Here is a 13,604-nt window from a genome sequence, read left to right as displayed (position 1 = left end):
TTTCAGTAGGCCAGGTAAGAGAAGCAGAGAAGTTAAGATGCTGCTAAATTTATCCAGGCAAGAGATGATGGTGGCTTGGATCATGGTGGTGGTAATGGGAGTGATGAGAAAGACTGAATTCTTGGAACTGTTTTAGTAGAAAAGTGGCCAGGATTTGCTGATAAACTGAATCCAAGGAGTAAGAGAAAGAAAAGGGTCAAGGATCATACCCAGGTCTTTATCCCTAGTATTCATGAGGAAAAAAAGTTATTATTGAGAAGAGTGTAGGAGGAACAATTTTAAGATATGTTGTTTGAGATCACAATTAGACATCAAAGTGAGGATATCACAAAGGCAAATGAAAAAACAAATCTCCAGTGAGATTTAGACTAGATAAATAAGTTAAGGAGTCATGAATAGGATAATGATATTAAAGTCCTGTGACCAGGTGAGCTGACTAGGGAGAGTAAAAAGCGGAAGAAGCTTAAGGACTGAGCAATAAATAACTCTAACATTTTACAACTCATGAAAATAAGTCATGGAGATGAGAGATGAGAAAGAACTAACAGAGGAGAGGAGAAATAATGAGGTGAGGCCCATGATTACCTTAGCTTACTGCTTGGAGAGAATTTCCAGAACACGGCACAGGGAGGGTAACTCAAACAAAGGTCAGCAATTTCCTTGAGTTGAGGAGACAGAATTAAGAATTAGAGAACAAGGTGTCTAGAATTCACAGAACACAGTATTTATGCAGGAGAAAACTGCCTGAGAAGAAAACTCTAGCTTTTTGCCCCTTTCAGACATTCAAGATGTTGGAGCAAGGATGTGGTGGGTCCACTGGTATGAAATTCCAGATTCCCTTGGGTCTTGTAGTGGGAACTATGATCATGTATATCATCTCTGTGACAGACAGGGATCAAGGGACAGCTGAACAGACTTCCCACTGCTGGTGTGGATGCTATGGTAATGGCCACAGTAAAAAAGGCAAACCAGAGCTAAGAAAGAAGATACATCCAGCAGCAGTCATTCAGCAAAGAAAGTCATACCAGAGAAAAGATGGCATGTTTCCTTATTTTGAAGATAATGCAGGAGTCATAGTAAACAATAAAGGTGAGATAAAAGTTTCTGCCATTGCAGGACTCGTTGCAAAGGAATGTGCAGATTTGTGATCCAATGCTGGTAGCATTGCATGATTCTCCAGCATATTTGTAAAAAACTTTAAAAACCTGTTAAAAAGTAGCACCCAAAGAAAGAAAGAAAGCTCTAGAAATCTGCAGGGAGTTCCCTTCAAGTTTTCAGCTGAGTATTGATTAGTACTTGCATATGAAGAACCTGCCTGGAGGCCAGAGAAAGAACACTGAAAAGGAACAGGTTGAACAATCCGTGGAGCTCATGTAGGCCTGAGAATAGTTTGTGTTCCCACTGAGCAGAAAGGAAAGGCCTCCTAACATACAAGGGTCATTTAATTCGAATATAATACTCAGAAGAGTACTATCTTAGTAACAGAGAAAAATTAGCCCCAAATTAAAGACGACTCAGGTCTCACCTAACAAAGCTTAAAGGCAAGCCTCAAAAAACAAAACAAAACAAAACAAAACAAAAAACAAACCATTTTCAGGTAACCTAAGTTCAAAAATATTTAAAAGAATAAAAAAATAAGACCCTAGAATTCAAGAAAATATAATTCACAGTAAATATGTACCAGCTATTCAATTTGAAAATATTAGGCATGAAAAGAAACAGCAAAACACAACACAACGAGAAGAAAAATCAATTAATAGAAGTAGACCCCTAAATGACATGTTTGGTAGAATTGCAGACAAGGACATTAAAACAACTACTATATTTGAAATTTGTCCCCATATATTCAGGAAGGTAGAGGAAAACATGAATATGATAAGAGGAGATCCGGAAGTTATAAGAAAAATACTCAAATAAAAATTATGGGGCTGGGTGCCATGACTCATGCCTGTAATCCCAGCACTTTGGGAGGCTGGGGCAGGTGAATCACCTGAGGTTAGGAGTTTGAGACCAGCCTGGCCAACACGGCAAAAACCTGTCTCTACTAAAAATACAAAAATTAGCCAGGTGTGGTGGTACATGCCTTTAATCCCAGCTACTCAAGAGGCTGAGGCAGGAGAATTGCCTGAACCAGGGAGGTGGAGGTTGCAGTGAGCCAACATTGTGCCATTGCACTCCAACTTGGATGACAAACAAACAAACAAATTATGGAATTAATAAATACAATGTCTGAGGTGAAAAGCATATCAGATATAATTACAACAGTTATACATTGCAAATAATGATTAATGACATAAAAAGTATAGGCATAGAAACTATTCAAAACACAATATAGTGAGATAAAAGAAAAGAGGTGAAAAGAGGCTGGCATGGTGGTTCATGCTTGCAATCCTGGTACTTTGAGAGGCTGAGGCTGGCAGAGTGCTTGAGCCCAGTTGTTCAAGACCAGCCTGGGCTGAAGATAATGAGACCCTGTGTCTAAAAAAAAAATTAGCCAGCTGTGGTGGGATGCACCTGTAGTCCCAGCTACAGGAGGCTGAAGTGGAAGGGTTACCTGAGCCCAGTGAGGTTGAGGCTGCAGTGAGCTGTAATTAGGTCACTGCACTCCAGCCTGGGTGACAGAGCAAGCCCCTTGTAAAAAAAAAAAAAATGGAAAAGAAAAGAACTGAGCATCAGTGAGTTGTGCTAACATCAAGTGGGCTATACATGTTACTGGAGCTCCAGAAGGAGAAGAAAGAGAAATAGATAGCAAAAAAAAATTTTTTTAGAGAAATCACGGCCAGGCTGGGTGCAGTGGCTCATGCCTGCAATCCCAGCACTTTGGGAGGCCAAGGTGGATGGAACACCTGAGGTCAGGAATTCAAGACCAGCCTGGCCAACATGGTGAAACCCCATCCTTACTAAAAATTCTAAAATTAGCTGGGCATGGTGGCACATACCTGTAATGCCAGCACTCAGGAGGCTGAGAGGCAAGTGAATGGCTTGAACTCAGTAGGCAGAGGTTGCAGTGAGCTGAGATTGCGCGACTGCACTCCAGCCTGCACAACAGAGCAAGACTCTGTCTCAAAACAAAAACAAAAACAAAAACAAAAAAAAGAGGAGAAATCATGACCAAAATTTTCCCAAATTTGATCAGCCCATGAATGCAAGAAACTCAACAGACCCTAAACAGAAGAAACATGAAGAATACTGCACCAAGGAACATCATAATTAAATTACTTACAACTATAGATATGGAGAAAACCTTTAAAACAGCTAGAGAAAAAAGAACATACAGGGGACCAAAAATAAGCAGCATGCAAATAATAAATAAATAATAAATAAAGCATGCAAGTCATAAGACAGTGGCTTCTATCCTTCCTCAAAGAATAAAGCAGTCAACCTAGAATTCCAACTCAGCAAAAATATTTTTCAAAACGAATATGAGGATGTGGGAGGAAGAGGACAAGAGGTGGCGGGGGAGAAATGGGGAATGACTACTAATGATTGTGAAGTTTCCTTTTTTTTTTTTTTTTTGGGACGGAGTCTTGCTCTGTTGCCAGGCTAGAGGGCAGTGGCGCAATCTCGGCTCACTGCAGCCTCTGCTTCCCAGGTTTAAACAATTCTCCTGTCTCAGCTACCCGAGTAGCTGGGACTACAGGTATATGTCACCACACCCAGCTAGTTTTTGTATTTTTACTAAAGACAGGGTTTCACCATCTTAGCCACGATGGTCTCGATCTCTTGACCTTGTGATCAGCCCGCCTCTGCCTCCCAAAGTGGTGGAATTACAGGCATGAGCCACTGCGCCCAGCCAAAGTTTCTTTTTCATGTGAGGAGAATGTTCTAAAATTTATGGTGGTCATGGTTACACATTCTGTGAACCACAAAGAAACATTGGATTATACAATTTAAGTGGGTGAATTGTATGACAAATGAAATATATCTCAATAAAGCTATGTTTTAAAAACAAATACGAAATAAAGACTTCTTCAGACATACAAATGCTGAAAGAATTCATGATCAACACACCATCACTACAAGAAGTGTTAAAGGAAGCCCTTTAGGTAGAAGGAAAATGATATCAGATGGAAATCTGTATCTATCCAAAGAAATAAAGAGCACTGCAAATAATAAATATGTGGGTAAATGTAAAAGATGTTTTTAAAAGATCTCTTTTAAAGATAATTGAATAGTTTAAAGCAAAAATAGTAATGTATTGTGGAGTTTATAACATACAGCTGATTTTTTTTTTTTAACTTTAAAAAAAAAAATTAGAGACGGGGTTTCACTATGTTGCCCAGGATGATTTTGAACTCCTGGACTCAGGCAATCCTCCCGCCTCATCCTCCCAAAGTGCTGGGATTACAGGTGTGAGCCACCACGTCTGTCCCAGCTGATTCTCTTTAGTCATGATAGTTATGTTCTGTAAAGTTGTTGAAAACAATGAATTAGTGAACACTGAACATTGTTCACAGGGGAAATACAGAGTTAGATCCTGAAACCTCTGGTCACAACACTTTTGTCAAGCAATCAACGCATAACCTTGTTTTATGTGTGTCTCTATTTACAGACAGCTTATGTAATATATATCATTGATTTATTAACATGGAGCTCACAGCCAACAGCACTATGACTCATGCCTGAGCAAGGCTCATCTAACACACACATAAGGCACATTCATGTCTTCTTGTACTAGGAACACCAGATACAACTTTACAATTGCCCCTAGGAGCCATTTTTATTGTGAAAAATATATACGGCATAAGATTTACTATTTTAATTATTTTTCAGTTTACAATTCAGTGCCATTAAGCATTTTTATGTTATTCTGCAACCACCACCACCTCCATTATCCATCTCCAGAACTTTTTCATCTTCTCAAACCAAACCTTCATACCCGTTAAACAATAGTTCTCCTGTCCTCTGTCCCTTCTGCCCTGACAACCACCATTCTACTTTTTGTCTCTATGAATTTGAGTACTCTAGGTACCTCATTGTTCTGTGAAAGGGCTGTATATGCAAAGAGGTCCCCAAATACCAAAGAAGTTGAGAAATCAAGAAGGAGGCAGACAAATACAGTTTGTTGGTATGAGATGATTTATCAGGGGAACTTATGGACAGAAGCATGGTCTTGGGGGCTGCAAGGCAGGTAGATCTTAGCACTGCAACCTCTCAGATCCTTGTGGAGGCTGATGTCTTGGGGGAAAAGTATAAATATATGTGCTCTGGAAGGAATGTGTAGGTGCTACAGGAATCCCAGCCTATGATGTTTCTAACAGCATTAAGGGTTGTTTTGGAGGACACTTACAATGACTGGCTGTTCCTACACAAAAAGTAATGACAGCTAGACATTATGGAGGCATTTTTGGACTCAGGGTTAGTCAGAAGTCACTCTTGTTCCCACACTCATATATGTGGAATCATACAATATTTGTCCTTTTGTGACAAGGTTGAATAATATTCCCTTGTATGTATATACCACATTTTGTTTATTCTTTCATTCATTCATTCATTCATTGATGAATGCTGGGGTTGTTTCTATCTTTTGGTTATTATGAATAATGCTCTAATCACAGTGTGATATGAACACTGGTGTACAAATGTCCCTTTCAGACCTGGATTTTAGTTCTTTTGGTATATACCCAGAAGTGGAATTGCTGGATCTTATGGTAATTCTATGTCTAATGTTTTGAGAAATTGCCATACTGTTTTTCATAGCAGCTGCTCCATTTTACATTTTTCCTCAGCAATGCACAGAGTTCCTGTTTCTCCACATTTTCACCAACACATTATTTGTTGTTGTCATTTTTAAAAATAATAAGTAATAACCATTCTAATGGGTATATGTGAAGTGGTATTTTATTGTGTTTTGTTATTCATTTACCTAATGCCTAACAAATTTTTTTTTTTTTTTGAGACAGGGTCTTGCTCTGTCGCCCAGGTTGGAGTGCACTGGCATGATCTTGGCTCACTGCAACATCCACCTCCTGGGCTCAAGCCATCCTCCACCTCCTGGGCTCAGCCTCCTGAGTAGCTGGGACCACAGGCATGTGCTGCTATGCCCAGATAATTTTTTTTTTTTTTTTCTAGTAGAGACGGGATTTTACTGTGTTGGCCAGGCTGGTCTTGAACTTAGGCCTCAACTGATCTTCCCACCTCAGCCTCCTAAAGTGCTGGGATTACAGGCAAGCCACTGCACCTGGCCTCATGTTGACCATTTTTTAATATACTTATTGGCCATTTGTATTTTTCTGAAAACCATTTATTTGAATCTTTTGCTCATTTTAAAATCAGGTTTTTTTTTTTTTGGTCACTGTATTTTAAGAGTTCTCTATATATCTTATATATCAATCTCTTATCAGATATATGACTTACAGGTACTTTCTCCTATTTCACGGATTCCCTTTCACCCTGTTGATAGTGCCCTTTGAAGCACAGAAGTTTTCAATTTTGAAGAAGTCCATCTTGTCAATTTTTCCTTTTGTTGCCTATGCTTTTGATGTCATGTCCAATAAATCTTTGTCAAACCCAATGTCATAAAGCTTCTTCCCTATTTTTTTTTGAGACAAGGTTTTACTCTGTCACCCGGCTGGAGTGCAGTGATGTCACCACAGCTCACTGCAGCCTCTACCTCCCAGGCTCAAGCGATCCTCCCACCTTAGCCTCCTGAGCAGCAGGGACTACAGGCGTCCTCCACTATGCCTGGCTAATTTTTGTATTTATATAGACACGGGGGTCTCCCCACGTTGCCTGCACTGGTTTCAAACTCCTGGGCTCGAGCAATCCACTCTTCTTGGCCTCCCAAAGTGCTGGGATTACAGGCATGAACCACCACGCCCAGTTTAATGTTTTCTTTTAAGAGAGTTTATAGTTTATATTTGGGTCTTTGATCCATTTTGAGTTTATTTTAAAAATATTTTTTAACTTTTGTATTGTGGTAAAAAACACAACATAAAATATATCTTAAGGTACTGGGGGTTATGGCTTCAATGTGTGAATCTGAGGGGACACACATAATTCAACCTGTAATGGCAAAATTTGAGGAAAAACTAGGTTTCTCTCCTTAGGCTGTGTTGATTTCAGCAAACCAAAGTGATATTTAAGCAAACATTCTTAAATTATCTGATTGATAAACATAAAGCCCTTGAGCAAATATGAGCCCAAAATACAAAATAAACAAACAACTCTGCCCCTTTTGTCTCACAGCATACTTTATGATCTGTGTAACTGTGTTAGCCCCTTCCAACTGCTACTTGATTTCTCCCACAAAAGCACAGTATCCAGAACGGTCACCGAGCCAGGAATTTCTGTATATCTTACTTATACATGTGCACTAAAATAGGATTTTTAAAATTGTGGTTAAAAAAATCATAAAAGTTATCATATTAACCACTTTTTTTTGAGATAGAGTCCAGTTCTGTCACCCAGGTTGGAGTACAGTGGCGCGATGCTGGCTCACTGCAACCTCCAACTCCCAGGTTCAAGCAATTCTCCTGCCTCAGCCTTCTGAGTAGCTGGAATTACAGGTGCGCACCACCTTGCCCAGCTAATTTTTGTATTTTTGGTAGAGCTGTGGTTTCACCATGTTGGCCAGGCTAGTCTCAAACTCCTGACCTCAGGTGATCCACCCGCCTCGGCCTCCCGAAGTGCTAGGATTACAGGCATGAACCACCACGCCTGGCACATATTAACCATTTTTAAGTATACAGTTCAGTAGTGTTAAGCATATTTACGTTGTTATGAAATAGATCACCAGTACTTTTTCATCTTGCAGAACTGAAATTCTATATCCATTAAACAACATCTTCCCATTTTCCCTTTCCCTCATCCCTTGGTAACCTCCATTCTACTTTCTATATCAATGAATTTGACTATTTTGGATACCTTATATAGGAATAATCACACAGTGTTGTTTCTTTCATAACTGGCTTGTTTCACTTAGCATAATGTTCTCAAGGGTAATCTACGTTGTTGCATGTGACAGGATTTCTTTCCTTCTTAAGGCTGCATAGTATTCCATTGTGCATATATATCACATTTTGTCTATTGATTCATCCATTGATGGACATTTAGGTTGCTCCCAACTCTTTGCTATCGTTAATAGCACTTCTAGATACAGGGGTTTGCAAATCTCTCTTCAAAACACTGATTTCAGTTCTTTTGGAGATATACTCAGAAGTGGGATCACTAGACCATATGGTAGTTCTGTTTTAACTTTTTAAAGAACCGCCATACTGTTTTCCACCATGGTTGTACCATTTTACAGTCATACCAACAGTGTTCAAGGGTCCAAGCTTCTCCATATTCCTGCCAATACTTGTTATTTTCTGGGGGTTTCTTGTTTATTCTTTCTGATATTCGAAGAGGTATAAAGTGATATCTCATTGTGGTTTGGATTTGCTTTTCTCTGATGATTAGTCATGTTGAGCATCTTTTCATATGCTTGATAGTCATTTATGTATTATCATTGGAGAAATGTCTACTCAAGCAGATCCTTTATCCATTTTTTTCACTTTTATTTTAGGGTCAGCAGTACATGTGCAGGTTTGTGATATAGGTAAGCTGTGTGTCACAGGAGTTTGGTGTACAGATTATTTTGTCACCCATATAATCTGCATAGTACCAGATAGTTTGGCCATCCTCACCCTCCTCCTACCCTCCATCCTCAAGTAGGCCCTGGTGTCTGTTGTTGCCTTATTTGTGTCCATGTGCACTCAATGTTTAGCTCTCACTTATAAGTGAGAACATGCAGTGTTTGGCTTTCTGTTTTTGTATTTGCTTAGGATAATGGTCTCTAGCTCCATCCATGTTGCTGCAAAGGACATGATTTATTTATTTATTTATTTTATTTTATTTTATTTTATTTTATTTTATTTTATTTTATTTTATTTTTTGAGACGGAGTCTCACTGTGTCGCCCAGGCTGGAGTGCAGTGGCATGATCTTGGCTCACTGCAACCTCCACCTCCTGGCTTTAAGTGATTCTCCTTCCTCAGCCTCCTGAGTAGCTGGGATTACAGGTGCCCACCACCACACCTAGCTAAGTTTTGTATTTTTAGTAGAGATGGGGTTTTACCAGTTTGGCCAGGTTGGTCTTGAACTCCTGACCTTGTGATCTGCCGCCTCAGCTTCCCAAAGCGCTGGGATTACAGGCATGAGCCACTGCACCTGGCTATCTCATTCATTTTCATAGCCACACAGTATTCCATGCCTTTACCCACTTTTAAAATGGGTTATTTGATTTTTGTTATTGTTGAGTTGTAGTTGTTGATATATTCTGGATCCCTTATCAGATATAGGATTTGGAAATATTTTCTCCCATTCCATAGGTTACCTTTTCACTCTGTGGATTGTGTCCTTTAATGAACAAAAGTTTTTCAGTTTGATGTAGTTCCATTTGTGTTTTTTTTTTTTTCTTTTGTTGCTTGTGCTTTTGGTGTCATATACAAAGGAAGAAATCATTATCTAATCTTTATCATTATCCAGTGATCTCCACTAAATCATTGCCAAATCCTACATCATGAAACTTTTCCCCTATGTTTTCTTCTAGGAATTTTATAGGTCTAGGCCTCATGCTTAGATCTTTAATCCATTTTGAGTCCATTTTTGTATATGGTACAAGATAAAGGTCTTACCTTTATCTTTGTTCTTTCGCATGTGGACATTCAGTTTTCTTTTTCTTTCTTTCTTTCTTTTTTTTTTTTTTCAGACAGAGTCTCACTCTGTTGCCCAGGGTGCAGTGCAGTGGCATGATCTTGGCTCACTGCAAGCCCCACCTCCTGGGTTCAAATGATTCTTGTGCCTCAGCCTCCTGAGTAGCTGGGATTACAGACGTGCGCCATAATGCTCAGCTAGTTTTTGTATTTTTTAGTAGAGATGGGGTTTTGCCATGTTGGCCAGGCTGATCTCAAACTCCTGGCCTCAAGTGACCCCCCCATCTCTGCCTCGCAAGTGCTGGGATTACAGGCACGAGCCACCATGTCTGGCTAGAGTTCTTAATTTTAATGTAGCTGAATTTATCTGTGCCTTTCAATCTTGTTTAAGAAATAATTCCTTACCTTAAGGTTATAAAAATCTTATCTATTGGGAGAATCCGACCCAATATTTCAATGTAGGTTCTTTCTATTTTCCCTAAGTGTCAGCCAGCTAAGAAATAAAGAGAAAGAGTATAAAGAGACGAATTTTACCGCTGGGCCTCCAGGGGTGACATCACATATCGGTAGGACCGTGATGCCCACCTGAGCTGGTTTAATATAAACCAACAAGTTTATATTAAGCATTTCAAAAGGGGAGGGGGTGTATGAACAGGGAGTAAGCCACAAAGATCACATGCTTCAAAAGGCAAAATAGGAGAACAAGATCACAAGGCAAAGGGCAAAATTAGAATTACTGATGGGGGTCAATGTTCAGCTGTGCATGTATTGTCTTGATAAGCATCTTAAACAACAGAAAGCAGTGTTTGGGAGCAGAGAACTGGTCTGACCTCAAATTTACCAGGGCACCATTTTTTCCCCACCCTAATAAGCCTGAGGGTACTGCAGGAGACCAGGGTGTATTTCAGTCCTTATCTCAACTGCATAAGACAGACACTCCCAGAGCAGTTGTTTATAGACCTACCCCGAGGAATGCATTCCTTTCTCAGGGTCTTAATTATTAATAATCCTTGCTAGGAAAATAATTCAGCGATATCTTTCCTACTTGCACATCTGTTTATAGTTCTCTGCAAGAAGAAAACTATGGCTCTATTCTGCCTGACCCTGAAGGCAGTCAGACCTTATGGTTGTCTTCCCTTGTTCCCTAAAATCGATGTTATTCTGTTCTTTTTCAAGGTGTACTGATTTCATATTGTTCAAACACATGTTTTACAATCAATTTGTACAGTTAACGCAATCATCACAATGGCCCTGAGGTGATGTACATCCTCAGTTTATGAACATAACAGGATTAAGAGATTAAAGTAAGACAGCTGTAAGAAATTATAAAAGTATTAATTTTGGGAACTGATATATGTCCTTATTAAAATGAAATCTTCACAATTTATGTTCCTCTGCTGCGGCGCCAGCCGTTCCCTCCATTCGGAGTCCCTGACTTCCCGCAACAATTACCCTATAACATTCTCTAAGAGAATTCAAGTTTTGTATATAATACAGTACAGATGGCTTCTTTTGTGTATGGTATATGATAAATATATGATTTTCTTTTTTTTTTCATAGCCTATTGTCCCAACACCATTTACTGAATAGTTCACCATTTTTGACATAAATCAAGTGTCCACATAAGTGTGGGCCTTTTTTTTCAGGCTCTCGATTTTGTTCAGATGATTGCTTTGTCTATGTGAACTGATACTAAGCTGTCTTAAGTACTATGTCATCCATAGATGACATATCATATTATGATGACTTATCATAATAAGTCTTGCTATCTGACAGGGCATGTCCTCACTCACGGTTTTTGTTTTTTTTTTTTTTTAATTCAGGGCTATTTTAATTATTTTGGGGTCTTTTATCTGTTATACAAATTTTAGAATCAGCTTAAGTTACTTAAATATTCCTTTTGGGATTTTTATAGGAAAAGCATTGAGTTTGTAGGTAAATGTGATGGATGTTGTGATGTGTACAGTGTGTAACTGTATAATTATATACATTGTATAATGCTAAGTGTTCTCTTAACAATGCAGTGTGTTTCTCCTTTGTAGTCTTCTTAATATCTTTTATTTCTAGGTACTTATATTTCTTATTGCTGTTGGGAGTTTTATCTTTTGAAAATTTGAAATCATTTTATACTTCTAAAGGTGTAAAAATAGCATAAAGAATTCCAAAATATCCCCTTCACTAAGATTCTCCAAATGTTAACATTTTATCTTATTTGCTTCTCTCTCTCTTTAAATATGTGTGTATACACATATATTTATGTATTTTTGTCTTAAATGTTTGAAGTTAAGTTACAGATTTATTGTACTCTTAAGCACTTTACCTCTAAATACTTCACAATGTATTTCCTAAAATTAGATAGTTTTTCTGGGTATGCAATTTAAGATTGACAGAATTTTTTATAAACACTTTGAAGATATTATTCCACTGTCTCCTGCCTTCCCACATTGTGAAAAAGTCTGTTGTCACTCTAATTGTCAGTACGTTATAAGTAATCTATTTTATCTCAGTAGTTGCATTCTGTGTGTGTGAGGGGAGTGGTAGGGTGAGGTATTGGTGTTTTGTATTTCACAGAAATACGTTTAAGTGTAGATTTCTTTCTATTTGTTCTCCTTGGTATTCATTTTGCATCTGTATCTGTGGATCAATATTATACATTGCTTCTGGAAAATTCTCAGCCATAATAACTTCAAATATTGCCACTTCTCAGTCTTATCTGTTTTCTCCTTCTGAATTTGAATTAGATATATGCTACAACCTTCCAATCTTTCAATTCTATCTCTTAATCTCTATTTCATACTATCTATTTGGGAGTGAGAGGGCTGTATTCTGGATAATGTATTCTACCCAACTTCCAGTTTACTAACTCTGTTTTAAACTGTAACTAATTTTTATCCATATATTCAAATTTTTAATGGCTAAAAATCCACTTTGACTTCTTCTAACGCCTAGTCATTTGGGATAATCTTTTATTCCTCATATTTGTGTTTCTGTAATTTATTGCTTTATGATTCCTATTTATTTATTTTTGTGTGTTTTCTTTTTCTTCCACATCAGATGGGTAATGTATTGACATTGTAACAAGGTTTAAGGGAGGCACATCTCACACATAAACATGAAAACCCAATCGTCGCATTTACAAACTACAAAAAAGATCTCCTATTTATTTAAAACATCTTATACATAATTAAAACAATTAAGAGTGTCCAAATCTGTTGTTTGTGATTTCAGCTGGCTCTCACTTAGAAGAAATTCATTAACATGTATGTTTGACAGTCAGATTTGGTTAGCTGTAACTTGCAGAAAATTCATCAAATGAAACTGTGAGTGGAATAGCTTCTGCTAGGAGTCACTTTTGTTCCCTTTCTTTACTCAGGAAAGCTCAGCTTCAGTTTTTATTATTTTTTTTCTATTGACCTCAAATGTGAACTCTACATTGCAGGGCTAATATCACATATGCCTGCAGGACAAGCTGACTTTTTAAGGGTCTTAGGACTTCTGTTCTGCTGTCAGTTCAAGGTTTGGACCTACTGTCAGAGGTTTACCTTATTTCCTGGAAGCCCAGCAATAAACATTTTGTTTTGTGTAAGATCTCATTCTTTTGTAGTAGGGAATCCCTTTAGACTATTTTGTCTGCCATGTCAGTTTTTTTTTTTTTTCCTTTCTTCAACTCAGGAAGATTTTTTTCCCCAGTTTTTCTTTGGTTATTACTTTTTTTTTTGAGACAGAGTTTCGCTGTTGTTGCCCAGGCTGGAGTGTAATGGTGTGATCTCAGCTCACTGCAAGCTCCGACTCCTGGGTTCAAGCAATTCTCCTGCCTCAGCCTCCCAAGTAGCTGGGACTACAGGCATGCACCACCACGCCCAGGTAATTTTGTGTTTTTAGTAGAGACGGGGGTTTCTCCATGTTGGTCAGGCTGATCTTGAACTCCTAACCTCAGGTGATCCACCCACCTCAGACTCCAAAAGTGCTA

At 38.4% G+C, this 13,604-nt stretch overlaps 1 non-coding gene and 1 pseudogene across 1 annotated transcript; one reads left to right on the top strand and one right to left on the bottom strand.

The window, feature by feature from the left end:
* Positions 1–788: 788 nt before the first annotated feature.
* Positions 789–1,172, top strand: LOC103235677 (large ribosomal subunit protein uL14 pseudogene; annotated as a pseudogene).
* Positions 1,173–12,682: 11,510 nt separating this feature from the next.
* On the bottom strand, positions 12,683–12,787 carry LOC119621096 (small nucleolar RNA U13). The gene has a single exon (XR_005237619.1). It is a non-coding gene; the product is annotated as a small nucleolar RNA U13 (small nucleolar RNA).
* Between the last annotated feature and the right edge of the window lie 817 nt (positions 12,788–13,604).

This window comes from Chlorocebus sabaeus, chromosome 7 (genome assembly GCF_047675955.1).
Source record: "Chlorocebus sabaeus isolate Y175 chromosome 7, mChlSab1.0.hap1, whole genome shotgun sequence".
Lineage (NCBI taxonomy): Eukaryota > Metazoa > Chordata > Mammalia > Primates > Cercopithecidae > Chlorocebus > Chlorocebus sabaeus.
The sequence above is the reverse complement of the archived record's forward strand: the minus strand, read 5'-3'. Positions and strand labels throughout refer to the sequence as shown.